General features: G+C 37.6%; 1 protein-coding gene across 2 annotated transcripts in view; it reads left to right on the forward strand.

Moving 5' to 3' along the window:
* The window catches only part of BRCC3 (BRCA1/BRCA2-containing complex subunit 3), a 73,781-nt gene that overhangs the window by 23,723 nt on the left and 35,254 nt on the right, over positions 1-14,804 (forward strand). The window lies entirely within an intron of this gene.

A 14,804-nucleotide genomic window follows, 5' to 3' on the forward strand; every position in this document is an offset into this window, starting at 1 on the left:
CACGAAAAGATGCTCAACATCATTCGTCATTTGGAAAAAGCAAATCAAAACTGTAACAAGATACCACCTTATATTCACTGAGCTGACCATAATTTTAAAAATGGAGAATAACAAGTGTTTACAAAGATGTGGAGAAATTGGAACCTACAGACATTGTTGGTGGGGAATGTAAAATGGTGAGACTGCTGTGGAAAACAGTTTTTTGGGGGGAGGTTTTTCATATGAGAATTCATATGACCTAGCAACTCTATTCCTAGGTATATACCAAAAAGAATTGAAAACAGGTACTCAAACACTTGTACATGAATATTCATAGCAGCACTGTTCACGGTAGCCAAGAGTTGGAAACAACCCAAATGTCCATCAACTGATGAATGGATAAACAAAATTTAGTATATCCATTGAATTGGACTATCATTCATAAAAAACGAATGAGGTACTGAAACATACTATGATGTGGAGGAATCTTGAAAACATTATACTAAGTAAAAGAAGCCAAACAAAACAACAGGTCACATATTGTATGATTTCATTTATATGAAGTATCCAGAATAGAGACAGAAAGCAGATTGGTGGTTGGCATGGTTTGGCCAGAAATGGGGAGCAGGATGGGGAGCAGCTGCTTTAATTGATACGGGGTTTTACTTTGGGGTGATGAAAATGTTTTAGAACTAGATAGGGGTTGTGGTCCTACAACATTGTAAATGTACTAAATTCTACTGAATTGTTCCCTAGTTAAAATGGTTAATTTTATTTTATGTGAATTTCACCTCAATTTTTTAAAATGGGCAAAAGACTTGAGTAGACATTTCTCCAAGGAAGATATACAAATGGCCAATAAACACAAAAACAGCTGCCCAACATCAGTAGTCTTTAGGGAAATGCAAATAAAAACGTAATGAGATACTGTTTCTCACCAACTAGGATGGCTGTAATTTTTTTTTAAAGGAAAATAATGTGTTGCTGAGGATGTGGAGAAAAGGAACCTTGACCCATTGTAGGGGGGAATCTAGAATGGTTCAGATGCTGTGAAAATGTTTGGTGATTCCTCAGAAATGTATACATTGAATTACCATATGACCTAGCAATTCCACTCCTAGGTATGTAGCAGAGACAGTTGAAAACAGGTGTTCAAACAAAAACGTGTACTTGAATATTCATACCAGCATTGTCCATAAATAGACAAAGAGCAGAACTAACCCAAATGACCATCAGCTGATAAGTGAATAAACAAGATGTAGTGTATGTAGCCATACAATGGAATTTTCTGTCATAAAGGGAAATGAAGTACTGATAACCGCTATAATCCTGAATACATGCTAAGTGAAAGAAGCCTGATGCAAAAGGCCACATGTGGTATGAAATGTCCAGGACAGACAAGTCTGTAGAGACAAAAATTAGAGGAGAGAGGTAAACTGGGAGTATATTAGTTTGCTAGGGCTGCCATAAAAAATATCACCAAGTGGCTTAAACAACAGAAATTTATCTTCTCACAGTTCTGGATGCAGTAAGTCCAAGATCAAGGTCCCAGCAGATTTGGTTTCTTCTGAGACCTCTTCCTGGCTTGCAGATGGCTGCCTTCTCACTGTGTCCTCACGTGGACTTTCCTCTCTACATGTGCATTCCTGGGGTCATTTTGCATGTCCAAATTTCTCCTTCTTATAAGGGCATCAGTCAGATTGGACTTGCGTCCAACCTTAACAGCCTCATTTTACTTTAATCACCTCTTCAAAGGCCCTGTCTCCAAATGCAGTCACATTCTGAGGTACTGGGGCTTAGGGTTTCAACATACGAATTTGGGGGGTGGGGACACAATTCAGACCATAACAGGAAGCGACTGCTTAATAGGTATGGGCTTTCTTTTTGGGGTGATGAAAATATTACAGTATTAGGTAACAGTAATGGTTGCACAATATTGTGAATGTACAAGTCCCTGAATCACACACTTTAAAATGGTTAAAGTGGTGAATTTTACGTTCTCTGAATTTTACCTCAAAAAGAAGTCCTTAGAAGTAGAGCTTGGTGCTGAAAAGTCCCCTCTCCCCACTTCTAACTTTGTGCTGGAAGTCTTAGTTCAATAAAACAAGAAAAAAAAGGCATATAGACTGGAAAAAAACTAATCCCCATTTGCATAAGACATGGTTATCTGCACAGAAGATCCCAAGGAATCTATAAAGAAATTCCTAGAACTAATAAGTGAGCTAAGTGATGTCACAGGATGCAATGTCAACACAAAAAAGCAATATTTCTTGCTTGTAGATTTTTTGATGATGGCCATTCTGACCCGTGTGAGATGATACCTGATTGTAGTTTTGTCTTGCATTTCTCTAATGAGAGTGATGTTGAGCGTCCTTTCATGTGTTTGTTGGCAATCTGTATATCTTCTTTGGAGAAATGTCTATTTAGGTCTTCTGCTCATTTTTGGATTGGGTTGTTTGTTTTTTTGATATTGAGCTGCATGAGCTGCTTGTAAATTTTGGAGATTAATCCTTTGTCAGTTGCTTCGCTTGCAAATATTTTCTCCCATTCTAAGCGTTGTCCTTTGGTCTTGTTTATGGTTTCCTTTGCTGTGCAAAAGCTTTTAAGTTTCATTAGGTCCCATTTGTTTATTTTTGTTTTTATTTCCATTTCTCTAGGAGGTGGGTCAAAAAGGATCTTGCTGTGATTTACGTCATAGAGTGTTCTGCCTATGTTTTTTCCTCTAAGAGTTTTATAGTGTCTGGCCTTACATTTAGGTCTTTAATCCATTTTGAGTTTATTTTTGTGTATGGTGTTAGGGAGTGTTCTAATTTCATTCTTTTACATGTAGCTGTCCAGTTTTCCCAGCACCACTTATGGAAGAGGCTGTCTTTTCTCCATTGTATATTCTTGCCTCCTTTATCAAAGATAAGGTGACCATATGTGCGTGGGTTTATCTCTGGGCTTTCTATCCTGTTCCACTGATCTATATTTCTGTTTTTGTGCCAGTACCATACTGTCTTGTTGGAGAACAGTATGGAGGTTCCTTAAAAAACTAAAAAGAGAACTACCATACGACCCAGCAATCCTACTAGTGGGCATATACCCCGAGAAAACCATAATTCAAAAAGAGTCATGTACCACAATGTTCATTGTAGGACTATTTACAATAGCCAGGACATGGAAGCAACCTAAGTGTCCATCTACAGATGAATGGATAAAGATGTGGCACATATATGCAATGCAATATTGCTCAGCCATAAAAAGAAACCAAACTGAGTTATTTGTAGTGAAGTGGATGGACCTAGAGTCTGTCACACAGAGTGAAGTAAGTCAGAAAGAGAAAAACAAATACCGTATGCTAACACATATATATGGAATCTAAAAAAAAAGGTTCTGAAGAACCTAGGGGCAGGACAGGAATAAAGATGCAGATGTAGAGAATGGACTTGAGGACATGGTGAGGGGGAAGGGCAAGCTGGGACGAAGGGAGAGAGTAGCATGGATATATGTACACTGCTAAATGTAAAATAGATAGCTAGTGGGAAGCAGCCGCATAGCACAGGGAGATCAGCTCGGTCCTTTGTGACCACGTAGAGGGGTGGGGTAGGGAGGGTGGGAGGGAAACGCAAGAGGGAGGGGATATGGGGATATATGTATAAATAAAGCTGATTCACTTTGTTATACAGCAGAAACTAACACAACATTGTAAAGCAATTATACTCCAATAAAGATGTTTTTAAAAAAGCAATATTTCTAAATGCCAGCAATAGAAAATTGGAAACAAAATTTTAACGCAGTACTACAAAAAATGAAACAGGTGTAGATTTATCAAAATCTATCAAATCTATATGCTGAAAACCACAGAACATTGATGAAAGAAATCAAAGAAAACCTAATTAAATGGAAAGACATACCATGTTTATGGATTGGAAGACTCAACATAGTAAAAATTTCAGTTCTCCTCAAATTAATCTATGGGTTTAGAGCAATAGCAGTCAAAATTTCAGCAAGACTTTTTGTAGATACAGACAAAGTGATTCTAAAATTTATATGAAAAGGCAAGGAACTTGAATACCTTAAACAATTTTGAAAAGGAAGAATAAAATTTGGAGGAATAGTCTAACAGTAAGACTACCATATACAAAATAAACATCATTCAAAACCTCATACCAAAAAAAAACATTAAAAGGGATCATAGGTCCAAATAGAAATAAGAGTGTGAGAAGTCTTAGAGGAAAAGGTAGAAAATCTGTATGATATTGGGCTTGCCAACAAGTTCTTATTCTTGGAACCAAAAGCATTTTTCCAGTAACTTATTTACAAGACAGAAATAGAGTCACAGACATAGAAAACAAACTTATGGTTACCGGTGGGGAAAGGGGGATGGGAGGGATAAATTGGGAGATTGGGATTGACATATACAGACTACTATATATATATATATGAAAAAATAGATAACTAATAAGGACCTACTGTATAGCACAGGGACCTCTACTCAATAGTCTGTAATGACTTATATGGGAAAAGAATCTAAAACAGAATGGATATATATATGTGTATAACTGACTCACTTTATTGTACAGCAGAAACTAATACAACACTGTAAATCAGCTATACTCCAATACAAATTTTAAAAAGCATTTTCCATAAAAGACATTTGATAACAAGACTTCATCAAAATTAAAAACTTTACTGAGTGAAAGAAACTTAAGAAAATGAAGACTAGCTACAGTGTGAGTGAAAATATTTCAAATCAAATGTCTGAAAATAGACTTGTATCTATAATATACAAACAACTCTCAAAACTCAACAATAATAAAAGTACACAAGCCAATTAAAAATGGGCAAAAGACATGAGCAGATGCTTCACCAACAAGTATGTAAGAATGGCAAATAGATTTTTAATTAGGGGAAGATGGCAGAAGAGTAAGACGCGGACATCACCTTCCTCCCCACAGACACATCAGAAATACATCTACACGTGGAACTGCTCCTATAGAACACCCACTGATCGCTGGAAGAAGACCTCAGACCTCCCAAAAGCCGTGTGGATGAAAGGCTCTTGGTGATCCAGCCAGGAGTCAGTGCTGTGCCTCTGAGGTGGGAGAGCCAACTTCAGGACACTGGTCCACAAGAGACCTCCCAGCTCAACGTAATATCAAATGGCGAAAATCTCCCAGAGATCTCCATCTCAACGCCAAGACCCAGCTTCACTCAACGACCAGCAAGCTACAGTGCTGGACACCCTATGCCAAAAAACTAGCAAGACAGGAACACAACCTCACCCATTAGCACAGAGGCTGCCTAAAATCATAAGTCCACAGACACCCCAAAACCACCAGACGTGGACCTGCCCACCAGAAAGACAGGATCCAGCCTCATCCACCAGAACACAGTTACTAGTCCCCTCCACCAGCAAGCCTACACAACCCACTAAACCAACCGTAGCCACTGGAAACAGACACCAAAACCAACAGGAACTATGAACCTGCAGCCTGCAAAAAGGAGACCCCAAGCACAGTAAGATAAGCAAAATGAGAAGACAGAAAAACACACAGCAGATGAAGGAGCAAGGTAAAAACCCATCAGACCTAACAAATGAAGAGGAAATAGGCAGTCTACCTGGAAAAGAATTCAGAATAATGATAGTAAAGATGATCCAAAATCTTGGAAGTAGAACAGGGAAAGTGCAAGAAACATTTAACAAGGACCTAGAAGAACTAAAGAGGAAACAAGCAACAATGAACAACACAATAAATGAAATTAAAAATACTCTAGAAGGGATCAATAGCAGAATAACTGAGGCAGAAGAACAGATAAGTGACCTGGAAGATAAAATAGTGTAAATAGCTACTGCAGAGCAGAATACAGAAAAAAGAATGAAAAAAACTGAGGACAGTCTCAGAGAGCTCTGGGACAACATTAAACACACCAACATTCGAATTATAGGGGTCGCAGAAGAAGAAGAGAAAAAGAAAGGGACTGAGAAAATATTTGAAGAGATTATAGTTAAAAACTTCCCTAATATGGGAAAGGAAATAGTTAATCAAGTCCAGGAAGCACAGAGGATAGATCCCATAGAGGATAAATCCAAGGAGAAACACGCCAAGACGCATATTAATCAAACTGTCAGAAATTAAATACAAAGAAAAGATATTAAAAGCAGCAAGGAAAAAACAACAAATACCACACAAGGGAATCCCTATAAGGTTAACAGCTGATCTTTGAGCAGAAACTCTGCAAGCCAGAAGGGAGTGGCAGGGCATATTTAACGTGATGAAAGAGAAAATCGTACAACCAAGATTACTCTACCCAGCAAGGATCTCATTCAGATTTGATGGAGAAATTAAAACCTTTACAGACAAGCAAAAGCTGAGAGAGTTCAGCACCACCAAACCAGCTTTACAACAAATGCTAAAGGAACTTCTCTAGGCAAGAAACACAAGAGAAGGAAAAAACCTACAATAACAAACCCAAAACAATTAAGAAAATGGGAATAAGAACATACATATCGATAATTACCTTAAATGTAAATGGATTAAATGCTCCCACCAAAAGACACAGACTGGCTGAATGGATACAAAATCAAGACCCATATATATGCTGTCTACAAGAGACCCACTTCAGACCTAGGGACACATACAGACTGAAAGTGAGGGGATGGAAAAAGATATTCCATGCAAATGGAAATCAAAAGAAAGCTGGAGTAGCAATTCTCATATCAGACAAAATAGACTTTAAAATAAAGACTATTACAAGAGACAAAGAAGGACACTACATAATGATCAAGGGATCGATCCAAGCAGAAGATATAACAGTTGTAAATATTTATGCACCCAACATAGGAGCACCTCAGCACATAAGGCAAATACTAACAGCTATAAAAGGGGAGATCGATCGACAGTAACACATTCATAGTAGGGGATTTTAACACCCCACTTTCACCAATGGAGAGATTATCCAAAATGAAAATAAATAAGGAAACACAAGCTTTAAATGATACATTAAACAAGATAGACTTAATTGATATTTATAGGACATTCATCCAAAAACAACAGAATACACATTTTTCTCAAGTGCTCATGGAACATTCTCCAGGATAGATCATATCTTGGGTCACAAATCAAGCCTCGGTAAATTTAAGAAAATTGAAATTGTATCAGGTATCTTTTCCGACCACAATGCTATGAGACTAGATATCAATTACAGGAAAAGATCTGTAAACAATACAAACACATGGAGGCTAAACAATACACTACTTAATAACGAAGTGATCACTGAAGAAATCAAAGAGGAATCAAAAAATACCTAGAAACAAATGACAGTGGAGACACGACGACCCAAAACCTATGGGATGCAGCAAAAGCAGTTCTAAGAGGGAAGTTTATAGCAATACAATCCTATCTTAAGAAACAGGAAACATCTCAAATAAACAACCTAACCTTGCACCTAAAGAAATTAGAGAAAGAAGAATAAGAAAAACCCCAAAGTTAGCAGAAGGAAAGAAATCATAACGATCAGATCAGAAATAAATGAAAAAGAAATGAAGGAAACGATACCAAAGATCAAGAAAACTAAAAGCTGGTTCTTTTTTTGTTGTTGTTCGGTATGCGGGCCTCTCACTGTTGTGTCCTCTCCCGCTGCGGAGCACAGGCTCCGGACGCTCAGGCTCAGCAACCATGGCTCACGGGCCCAGCCGCTCCGCAGCATGCGGGATCTTCCCGGACCGGGGCACGAACCCATGTTCCCTGCGTCAGCAGGTGGACTCTCAACCACTGCGCCCCCAGGGAAGCCCAAAGCTGGTTCTTTGAGAAGATAAACAAAATTAATAAACCATTAGCCAGACTCATCAAGAAAAAAGGGGAGAAAAATCAATAGAATTAGAAATGAAAAAGGAGAGGTAACAGCTGACACTGCAGAAATACAAAAGATCATGAGAGATTACTACAAGCAACTCTATGCCAATAAAATGGACAACCTGGAAGAAATGGACAAATTCTTAGAAATGCACAACCTGCCAAGACTGAATCAGGAAGAAATAGAAAATATGAAGACCAATCACAAGCACTGAAATTGAAACTGTGATTAAAAATCTTCCAACAAACAAAAGCCCAGGACCAGATGGCTTCACAGGCGAATTCTATCAAACATTTAGAGAAGAGCTAACACCTGTCCTTCTCAAACTCTTCCAAAATATAGCAGGGGGAGGAACACTCCCAAACTCATTCTACGAGGCCGCCATCACCCTGATACCAAAACCAGACAAAGATGTCACAAAGAAAGAAAATTTCAGGTTCTGATGAACATAGATGCAAAAATCCTCAACAAAATACTAGCAAACAGAATCCAACAGCACATTAAAAGGATCATACACCAGGATCAAGTGGTGTTTATTCCAGGAATGCAAGGATTCTTCAATATATGCAAATCAATCAATGTGATACACCATATTAACAAACTGAAGGAGAAAAACCATATGATCATCTCAATAGATGCAGAGAAAGCCGCTGACAAAATTCAACACCCATTTATGATAAAAACCCTGCAGAAAGTAGGCATAGAGGGAACTTTCCTCAACATAATAAAGGCGGTATATGACAAACCCACAGCCAACACCGTCCTCAAGGGTGAAAAACTGAAAGCATTTCCACTAAGATCAGGAACAAGACAAGGTTTCCCACTCTCACCACTCTTATTCAACATAGTTTTGGAAGTTTTAGCCACAGCAATCAGAGAAGAAAAGGAAATAAAAGGAATCCAAGTCAGAAAAGAAGAAGTAAAACTGCCACTGTTTGCAGATGACATGATACTATACATAGAGAATCCTAAAGATGCTACCAGAAAACTACTAGAGCTAATCAATGGATTTGGTAAAGTAGCAGGATACAAAATTATTGCACAGAAATCTCTGGCATTCCTATACACTAATGATGAAAAATCTGGAAGTGAAATTAAGAAAACACTCCCATTTACCATTGCAACAAAAAGAATAAAATATCTAGGAATAAACCTACCTAAGGAGACAAAACACCTGTATGCAGAACATTATAAGACACTGATGAAAGAAATTAAAGATGATACAAATAGATGCAGAGATATACCCTGTTCTTGGATTGGAAGAATCAACATTGCGAAAATGACTCTACTACCCAAAGCAATCTACAGATTCAATGCAATCCCTATCAAACTACCACTGGCATTTTTCATAGAACTAGAACAAAAAATTTCACAATTTGTATGGAAACACAGAAGACCCCAAATAGCCAAAGCAATCTTGAGAACGAAAAACAGAGCTGGAAGAATCAGGCTCCCTGACTTCAGACTATACTACAAAGCTACAGTAATCAAGACAGTATGGTACTGGCACAAAAACAGAAAGATAGATCAATGGAACAGGATAGGAAGCCCAGAGATAAACCCACGCACATATGGTCACCTTATCTTTGATAACAGAGGCAAGAATATACAGTGGAGGAAAGACTGCTGCTTCAATAAGTGGTGCTGGAGAAACTGCCCAGGTACATGTAAAAGTATGAGATTAGAACACTCCCTAACACCATACACAAAAATAAGCTCAAAATGGATTAAAGACGTAAATGTAAGGCCAGAAACTATCAAACTCTTAGAGGAAAACCTAGGCAGAGCACTCTATGACATAAATCACAGCAAGATCCTTTTTGACCCACCTCCTAGAGAAATGGAAATAAAAACAAAAACAAACAAATAGGACCTAATGAAACTTCAAAGTTTTTGCACAGCAAAGGAAACTATAAACAAGACCAAAGACAACCCTCAGAATGGGAGAAAATATTTGCAAGTGAAGCAACTGACAAAGGGTTAATCTCCAAAATTTACAAGCAGCTCATGCAGCTCAATATCAAAACAACAAACAACCCAATCCAAAAAATGGGCAGAAGACCTAAATAGACATTTCTCCAAAGAAGTTATACAGATTGCCAACAAACATGAAAGAATTCTCAACATCATTAATCATTAGAGAATTGCAAATCAAAACTACAATGAGATGTCATCTCACACCAGTTAGAATGGCCATCATCAAAAACTCTAGAAACAATAAATGCTGGAGAGGGTGTGGAGAAAAGGGAACACTCTTGCACTGTTGGTTTGAATGTAAATTGATACATCCAATATGGAGAACAGTATGGAGGTTCCTTAAAAAACTAAAAATAGAACTACCGTATGACCCAGCAATCCCACTACTGGGCATATACCCTGAGAAAACCATAATTGAAAAAGAGTCATGTACCAAAATGTTCATTGCAGCTCTGTTTACAATAGCCAGGAGATGAAAGCAACCTAAGTGTCCATCATTGGATGAATGGATAAAGAAGATGTGGCACATATATACAATGGAATATTACTCAGCCATAAAAAGAAACGAAATTCAGTTATTTGTAGTGAGGTGGATGTACCTAGAGTCTGTCATACAGAGTGAAGTAAGTCAGAAAGAGGAAGACAAATACTGTATGCTAACACATATATGTGGAATCTAAGAAAAAAAATGTCATGAAGAACCTAGGAGTAAGACGGGAATGGAGATGCAGATGTTCTAGAGAATGGACTTGAGGATGTGGGGAGGGGGAAGTGTAGGCTGTTACATAGTGAGAGAGTGGCATGGACATATATACACTACCAAACGTAGAATAGATAGCTAGTGGGAAGCAGCCTCATAGCACAGGGAGATCAGCTCAGTGCTTTGTGAATACCTAGCGGGGTGGGATAGGGAGGGCGGGAGGGAGGAAGATGCAAGAGGGAAGAGATATGGGAACATATGTATATGTATAACTGATTCACTTTGTTATAAAGCAGAAACTAACACACCATTGTAAAGCAATTATACTCCAATAAAGATTTTTTTAAAAAAAGAATTTACTTAGACAAATTCACAAAATTGTGTATACTGGGGTACTAATAGTTAAATTGATACAATAGCTTAAATTGGAAACAAGCTAAATTTGTAGTGGCTACCTAAATTATGGAATATCCATATAATGGAATATTAAGTAGTCAGTATTTTTACATTGATAAGTGCTCCTGATCTATTGTTAAGTTTTTAGAAAGCAGATTATAGAATAACATTAAAATAAATAAATATTTGTGTAAAGAAAAGAGAGCTTATATTGGCATATAAAAATCTGGAAAAATAAGTGAGATGAGATTATGGGGGATTTTCACTTCACTGTAGTATTTGTTAATTTTTCAATGCTCGTGAATTCAGGAGAATCTATATCTACTTAATATAATAAAAATAATTGTATATGAGGTAACAAAGAAAATAAATATCTTAAAATTTTTAAAATGAAATATGCATTAAGGCAAAGATTGTAATTCCAAGTTAGTTGAGAACCTGTATTATGTCATTGGTACTACATATTTTTTACCTTTATGGAGTAAGGGTGAAATGGTGAGTGGAATTAAACAGAAGGCTGGAACTAATAGGCAGCAATTACTATTATCATTGATTTTCTGCATTTTCTGTAAGTATTATCTGCTTGGCAAAATTTACGTCTGTAGGATTTAAGGTCTCTAGCTCTTCTTTATCAGACTACTTCCTTGCACCTATTTTTTAAAAATAAATATTTATTTACTTATTTAAAAAAAAGAATGGAAAATAAGCACATAAAAAGATGCTGAATATCACTAGCTAATATTGAAAATTGAAACTGCAGTGAGATACCCCTACATACCTATTAGAGTCACTAAAATAAAGCATACTAACAGTACCAAATGCTGGCAGGGATGAAGACTGGAACTCTCATGATGCTGGTGGAAATGCACAATGGTACAGTCACTTTAGAAAACTATTTGACAGTTTTGTATAAAGTTAAACATACACTTAATATGTGATCTAGCAGTCTTACTCCAAAGAGAATTGAACACTAATTTCACACTAACCCTGTTTGTATATGTTTATACACACACACACACACACACACACACACACACACACAGAATTGCCACAAAGTGGAAACAACCCAGATTCCTTCAATAAGTGAATTGATTATCAAACTCTAAGACAGCCATACATTGGAGAACTACTCAGCAATAAAAAGGAATGAACTTTTGATTTCAGAGTCTGAGTGAAAGAAGTCAGTCTCAAAAGGCTATATGCTGTATGACTGCTTTTATATGATAGTCTCAGAAAGACAAAATTATAGGAATAGAGATCAGGTCAGTGGTTGCTAGGGCTTATGGATTAGGGGAAGGGTGTGAGTATAAAGGGACAGCATGAGGGAGTTTTTTAGGGTGGGTGATGGAAAATATGTATCCTCATTAAAGTAGTTACAGGAATCTGTACATGTAAAATTCATTGAACTGTACTCCATAAGTCAGTTTGTATGACAAAAGTAAAAAAAATTAAGTTATAAGTCATTAGTACATGACCTCTGTAACAAATAATTTGAGAATCTAAAGGAAATGGTTGATTTCTTAGGAAGATATGTCAAAATTAAGAATAGAAAATTTATTCAGTGCGGTTATCAAAGCAGAGACTGAAAATGGTGATTAAGGATCTATGATTTTAAAAGATAGCGAGTTTACGTGGTTTTGCAGCTGAATTCTAACCTTTGAAGGATGGGTGGCTCTAATTCAATTTATACATTTTTCCAGACTATACAAAAAGGTTAAAAGCTCCTCAATTTTTTAAATAGCTAAAATAATTTTAACACCAAAACCTGCATAGAGATAGCAAAGAATAAGAAAACTATTGACCAATCTCAGCTATAGATACAAAAATTTGAAATATCAACAAATCAAATATAACTGTATTAGGGGATAATATACAAGGAACAAATTCAGTTTAATCCAGAAATATAAAGTTCATTCAGCTTCAGGAAGGTTAAATGTAATTCAGAATGTAATATAATTCTTTACATCAACCAGTTGAAGGAGAAGAACCTGGGAAGACATCTGATAAAAGTCATGCTAGTGGAAACTGTCAGGTACTTGATGTGCATCCTCTCATTTAATTTTCCTAACAACCCTTTTACTAATGTGGAAACTGGAGCTCAGAGGTTAAGAGGCTTGCTCAAAGTCACAGAGTTGGTGTAGAGGGCCATTTTCAATGTCAAACATTAATTTTTATCAATCTGACAGATGAACAACAGTATGCCAGCCAGTAAAGTGGTTTTAGTGAGGGTGCCCATCTCCTCATGTCTGTCAGTCCTGAATTGCCCATTCATATTCTTTGCTTTATTTTCTATAGAGTTATTTGTCTTTTTTTCCTGCTGATTTGCATAATTTCTTTGTATGTTCTGGAAATTTCATCTTTTGTCTGGTATGTTGCAAATATTTAGTCCCAGGCTGACTTAGTTTATTGTGTCATGCCAGACAAAAGCTTTAAAACAATATATCAATGTTATCTTTCATTTTATGCCTTTGCCTTTCTTCTTTCAAAGACCTTTCATTTCCTCAAGACCATAAATAATAGTTTTATGTACTTTCTTCTTTTATAATTTTGGTTTTTGCATTTAGAAACTTAGGTCATCTGGAACTTATGGTGTTAACTCCTTGCAGTTGGAGTTTAACTTCATTTTATCCCAACTGGATCACTAGTTGTCCCTGCACCACTTTTTGAGCAGTTGCCTGCACACCCATTGGTTTGAAAGGCCACTTTGATCATATATTAAGTTTCTTTATATATACATGAGCCCATTTCTGTTTTCTCCTTCATTCCCTTGATCTGTTTGTTCCTTTGCTAATACCGTACTTTAGTTACTAGGGGGTTTTAGCATAGAAACAGAAAGGCAGTGTATACAGAGCCTGAGAGCATGGGGCTTTGAGCCAGGTAGCCTGGTTTGAGTCCTGAGACTACCTTTAACTAGGTATGTGACTTTGGGCAAATAACTCAAGCTCTCTTTACGTTAGTTTCCTTATATGTAAAATGGAGATATTAATTCACTGCTCATCTCTTAGAGTTATTGTGAGGATAAGATGAATTAATGGAAATAAAGCACTTAGGATAATGTATGGCAAAGGGGAAGACTCAGTAAATGCAACCTATTCCGGAATTTGGACTTGGTAGGGCACTTACTCCCCACACAGGCCATTCTACTTCCTCAAAAGTATCTCGTAGTCAGCAATTATATATTAGGATTGCTTTGAATTTATAGACTAATTTAGGGAGGAACATACACCTGTACAGCATTGGGTCTTTCCATCCATGAACTTGGTGTATGTCCCTCCCTACATTCATGTCATTTTATCTTTTTCAGAAATATATTGACATTTTCTTCACAGTAAAAACTGGCATATTGCCACATCCACTCTGCTCAATCAGCAGGTTCAGCTAGATGGTTCACACTCACAAAACCCAAATAGGCCATCCTGGCACCCATAAGTATTCAACTTTGCAGACCGCAGAACAAGAAACCCAGCCTGCCAGAAGACTGGCATCAGCAAGCATTCTCAGCTGTCTAGGGCTTGTCTCTGCCCCCATTAACAGCTCAGGTGTGAAGAAATGAGAGCATATGGGGGGGGGGGATGGGGGAGAACAGGAGCCACTATGGCTTAGAAGCCCCATGTCCCAAATTAGGGACCACTCTGTCTTTGTTCCCTGTGTGTAGCCTCGGTCCCAGCCAGGGTCAGGGCCCAGGAACGATAGGCCCACTGCACTCAGGGACCCTGAGCTGTGACTCCCAGCAGGTGTTGATGTGCAGTCCCAGCCCTCCCAGACCAGGCTCAGGGTACCTCCTGGGACATTGTGCCGGAAGCAGGCCCGCCCATCCCACAGGTGACCATCCACCTTCATCAGGTTTCCAGGGCAACCAAACTAGAAAGTGAATCCAAGGTCAGTGCCTCACCTCGAGGGAGAAAGGGTTTTG

The sequence above is a fragment of the Phocoena phocoena genome, chromosome X (genome assembly GCF_963924675.1).
Source record: "Phocoena phocoena chromosome X, mPhoPho1.1, whole genome shotgun sequence".
Lineage (NCBI taxonomy): Eukaryota > Metazoa > Chordata > Mammalia > Artiodactyla > Phocoenidae > Phocoena > Phocoena phocoena.